This window comes from Paramisgurnus dabryanus, chromosome 8, assembly GCF_030506205.2.
Source record: "Paramisgurnus dabryanus chromosome 8, PD_genome_1.1, whole genome shotgun sequence".
In the NCBI taxonomy this organism is placed as follows: domain Eukaryota; kingdom Metazoa; phylum Chordata; class Actinopteri; order Cypriniformes; family Cobitidae; genus Paramisgurnus; species Paramisgurnus dabryanus.
In genome coordinates this window covers 39,707,809-39,713,197 of record NC_133344.1, presented here as the reverse complement: position 1 = coordinate 39,713,197, position 5,389 = coordinate 39,707,809, and the positions used below count along the sequence as shown (strand labels likewise).

The window sequence follows — 5,389 nt, the reverse complement described above, 5'->3', positions numbered from 1 at the left end:
TATAAATTTGCTGTATTGTGATAGACAAGGTTGCTATGTCTGCGAACAAAACCAGCCCAATAGCAAAAATAACCCAATGACCTTAGGCCAAACGCAAAGACTCAACCCACTCACATACATAACATATATATTTGACATTTATGCTATACACACAGTTTTCTCTTTAATACGATCATCATGCCTTAAGATGGTCAGCAGATGAATAAAATCCATCTGCCTTCAACCTGCAGACAAAAATACGTGTGGCAACAGTTTAACAGTTGCCCAATTCTGTGGCAAAACCATGGACAATACTGGTGATGGGATTTAACAAAATGTTCATAATGATAGAGCAGAGAATATGGCAATATGTGTAATAATGGTCAGATATTTAATAACAATTTTTAATTTCCAGACAGAATCCTCGAATCTCCATTTTTGGTCATTTTTACTTCTTTTGCACAAATCATTTCTATCGATCCCCTTTGACTTTGCCTGCAGGTTTTGCAAATTTTCAACAAATATAAAGTATTTGAAAGAGCTTTTGATTAACTCTTTCACCGCCAGCGTTTTAAAAAAAAGTTGCCAGCCAGCGCCAACGTTTTTCATGATTTTCACCAAAGTTTAATGCCTTCCAAAAAATTTTCTTTTTTAAATATATAAACATACAATATACCAAATGAAAGAACAGACCCTCTGCTTTCAAATTAAAAAAATGTTTCATCCTACCTTCAGTGGTTCTTTTGCAATCAGCTTTTGAATATCGGTAGGTTTCTGCAAAAACACCACATTTTGAGCAAAAAGCAGAGATAATTCCATTTTTGTGAAAGACTTTTCATAGAGATCCCATTCAGAGCGATCTTTAAAACAGACACGGACATGCAGCCGCTTGCCATAGGGCAATACTTCCGGGTTTAAAAAGTTGCGGAAGTGGTATTAAAAGTGGGATAAAAGTGGTATTGCGGAAAGACAGAAAATCTCGTCATTGGCGGGGAAGCGTTTTCTCTTAATTGACGAGATATCTCGTCAATGGCGGTGAAAGAGTTAAACCTCAAAATTTCACTGGTTCCTGAAACTGTTGGTTAAAACATGTAACTCTACCATGCCTCTACGGTGAATGGACCCAGCAAGCATTCTTGGGTTTAAAAGCCTTCCAAATCAGGCAAACAGGCACAATTTGGGCTTTCAGTGAAAATGCAATTATTTACATTTTTTGACAAAAATAACTGGATTACTAACAAATAATTTTATACTTAAAGACGTAGCGGAGGATTTTCTCGAATTTTAGAAAAGAACCGCCTTCTCCACTTTTTTTTAAAAAATGCAATTGCCCAACACTCCTGATTGACAACTAGGAGGACCAATAGTGTTGATGATCCACCCGGAAAAAGAAAATCCTCCGCAATACCTTTAACTCTCTATGCATTTATTGCACATGCCATAATCCAAAACTAATCAAACTTTCAGAATAACATAAGATGCAATCTATCGTCTTTTAAAATGAAATTACTAGTAAAATTGCAGGTCGCACATGTACAGAGTAAAAAATTAATCATTAATCTTGTTCTGCTATCAACTCTTAGGTCTGTTACCAAGCAACCAACAATGCTTGGGCTGCTGCTGTACAGTAAATATTTTAATCATATTCTGTGATTTTATTGTTGTTTTAGCACCAATGCCCTGCACATCATCTGTAAGTTACCATTACATTTAAAGCTCCCATATCACACGCTGTTTCTGCATATCTGATGTTAATCTGGAGTACACTGTTAGATGTCGCTGTAGATTTAGCAGTACATTACTGTAAAAATCCACAGTACTATACTGTATGTGTACATTACAGTACAGTACTGCAGTTCATAATGCATTCTGGGTAAATTTGTTTGAGCGGGAAAATTTTACAGTATCTTTTGGTCTTGATGTAACCTTGCTGTAGCCATTGCTGTAATGTGCCAGGTGTACTTGCAATAATCAGAGAAAGTGCGCCAACGTCAAATCACACAGAGGGAGGGAGAGCACAACTCCTGGCTGCAGCTGAAGGAGGACGATTGATTTCTGGCAGTTCGGTAAGTTTGAAATATTTCTGTTTCATGAAAACTTAATTTTTAGTTTAAGAATGTTGTCAATAGTTTGTCACAATATTGTTTTAAACGTGCAATGAGAGAGAAAAACGGTCGCCAACAAAGTTTCAATCTCCCTCAGAAAGTAAGCTAACGTTACACACAGATGTCTACCGCTGCTTTTACTCGCTTTACACCTTTATTAATGAATATAGGATTGTTTTAACTAAATTATGAGGGTTTTGGTGAGTTTATATTGTGTTGAAAGTGTGGTGACAATGAAACTATTTTTAACGAAATGGACAAAGACCACCCGCCAGCGCGGTCTTGCTGTCCCAGCATAATGGTCGTTTATCTCGGCGTTTCATCCGTTCAGTTAGCGTCAGAGAAAAGTATTAAGTTCGACTGTTTGGCAAGGCTGACTCGTGGTTGTAAACAGACAGGACTTGACACGCCGTACACAGCATACTGTAGTACCGAACTCCTCCACAGAAGTTAAAACAAGAAACCTCATATTTAACTGGATACATGCATCGATTTCATCGCAGCTTTAACTTCGACCAAATATCATTAAGACCTGGGCTCATCTTAATATCAGATGAACGAAAGGGATTGCCGCGCTTATTGTTGTTGTTATTATATTAACGTTACGGTATATCAGCAAAAGCAGAGAATATCTTCTCTTAAGCGTTTTACACGCCCAGTAAGTTGTCCAATACATTTTTATGGCATATTGTTTCCACCATTTCAGATGCATTACATGCAGTATATATAAGTTTCCAAAACGCATCAAATCAATGCACGCAAAGAGAATGGGCTCCGCATTTACGTACCTTTGTCTTCTCGTCTCTGTCATCTGATCCTTCATCTCTGGATGTAAAATAGTCCATAATAACATCGTGTAGGAAACTGGCATCACCAGGATTGCTCAGATTTAGGCAATCATGTTTATCTTTAAAGTGAGCAGCCAGCTAGCTACTAACTTAGTTAAAAAACTTTGCGTGAAATAGCGTGTTACACCGCAGCCGGTCCGGGTTAAACATTAGGGGCAGTCTTTTTACCTTGTCACTATAAATCGCTATTTTCTGCACTAAACGAGACATTTTCAGAGATTTTCTGTAGACAAGATGTTATAGAATAATAATAAAAAAAGACTTATTTAGATATTTATATGTAATATATAATATAACAACTAATATATATATATATATATTTGTTTTACAACTGACTAAACACTTACAGAAAGGTTTTATTTGTTAGCATAGCATGATATTAGATTTAAACACTTAATACATTTTTAAATCAATCACTTTGTCTCTGCACAATGAACATTATCAAATATTATTAATGTTGTAAAATATATTGTTCATTGTAAGTTCATATTAGCTAAGGCATTACCAAATGTTAAGGAATAAACTCTTATAGTAAAGTGTTACTAAATTTTTTTACCATTTCCTTCACAATGTCTACTTATTTCTATGGCTAACAGATTTTGTAACATTTGTATTTTTTACAGTCTTACCATTGCTTGTAAGTCGGATTGGGTAAGATGGATCATCTTTAAAGGAACCAGGCAAGTACATGATGTACAGTTACAAGTCATGTATTTTTTGGCTGTATTTTTTATTTGTAGTTTACCTGAGTGTCATTGCACTTTTCAGGAGTTAAGGCAGATGTGGAGGCACAACGGGTGATACCAGACACACACCAAGCACATTATGTTCGGTAAGTTTGCACTTTACCACTACAGTTTCTTTAAATACCCATGTATACACTCATTCACTCATTCACACACAACACTGTAACACGACCATACACAACATGTACACAATTGTCTTAGTTTGCCATGTAGAAATATACAAACAGAAATATTCAGACTTTGGTTATAAGAAATGTAATTTAATAATTGTATTTATTTAGCAGAGGTGTCCCTGGACTTTATTGACAAAAGATTTTGTTTTCAGAATAAAAAGTTGTGTCCAAATCAGTAACAATTGTACTTTCTGTTCAGGACATTCAATCATGACAGGATCCAGGTGGATGCTGTCCATTGATGAAAGAGTTTGTTCCGAGGTAAGTGAATCTTCTGTATTTTAATGTAATTAGGTGTGGAACAGTAGAATAAGAGCAAAATGTTTCAGAATAGGAGTAAGTTCAAGGCTGAGTTTAGTTTTTTAAAAATCTTTTTCTTTCTTATATTTGTTGACTTAATGTTTATGATATTTCTAACAGGTTTCTGGATAGAATTAATTCCAAAGATGGGAAAAAGTGCACATCCAGACAAGGAGCAAGCAAAAAGACAAGGAACTTGGTGCAGAGAAAAGCTGTGGCCATTAACCCCCCTGTGAACAGCTTCATGCAGTCCCTGATTGAGTTCGAATGGACGACTTCAAAGTAAAGGCCACTGTGGTCTGTCTGCCACAGTTTAATGCATTTATTTTTAGTGTTAAATGAAATTCAAGTAGAATATTTAAAACTATGGGCCAGTGTTGTTTTTACCACAGTGAAATGTTACCTTTTAGTCGATGATGGACTTTAAACTGAAAACTTCAAACTATGGAACAGTGTTCTATTTGCCAGAGTTAAATATGTTACAGCAGGGGTCTCCAAACTTGTTTATACTTGTTGATTTTATTTTATTTAACTTGTTTATATGTTTATTATTGTTTAAAATCTTGTTTTAAATATGTTTTGTTTCAATTAAATGTTTTTTTTAAATAAAATTTTGATACATACATTGCTTGGATTGCCTTTTAATTCATTATGTTTTAATGTAGCATTTTTACCATATTAATAACTATAGATTTAAACCTAAATATCTAGCTATTATATATAATATTATTGTATTAACTGTAATAAGTAATAAATAGTATTTATGGGTCAAAATAGACATTACAGTAAATTACTGTAAAAATAGACTACTGTAATAAAATATTGTAAAATTACAGTACAGTACTGCTTTGTAACTATACAGTACTAGTTTGTGTACTGTAAAATGGCATTACAGTACAGTACTGTAAAACCAAAATACAGTAACTTACTGGCAACCGTGCTGCCAGTACCGTACTGTAAAAATACAGGGAAATCGTTAACAGTGTACCTATAGAGTAATATCACATCCTTCTTCTTTCATTATTGTAACATGAAGCCTGGCTTGCTCCACAGTGTTTGTTAGCTTAGCTTCCAAAAAGATGCCGGCAGTATTGTTTCTTTTTGTGTACTTTCGTAAGCCCCACCCACTGGTCTGTAATAGGTCTGTAGCATGAGTGGGTCCCACCAATAGCCCCGCCTGAAACGAGGATTGAGTGTTTGTATTCTTACACCCTTGACAAAGATAAAGCACTTCCTTC

At 35.1% G+C, this 5,389-nt stretch overlaps 1 long non-coding RNA gene across 1 annotated transcript; it reads left to right on the top strand.

Moving 5' to 3' along the window:
* Positions 1–1,753: 1,753 nt before the first annotated feature.
* Positions 1,754–5,061, top strand: LOC135770548 (uncharacterized). The gene is made up of 5 exons (XR_010542686.2): positions 1,754–2,045; positions 3,556–3,612; positions 3,701–3,764; positions 4,051–4,112; positions 4,272–5,061. It is a non-coding gene; the product is annotated as an uncharacterized lncRNA (long non-coding RNA).
* Positions 5,062–5,389: the final 328 nt, after the last annotated feature.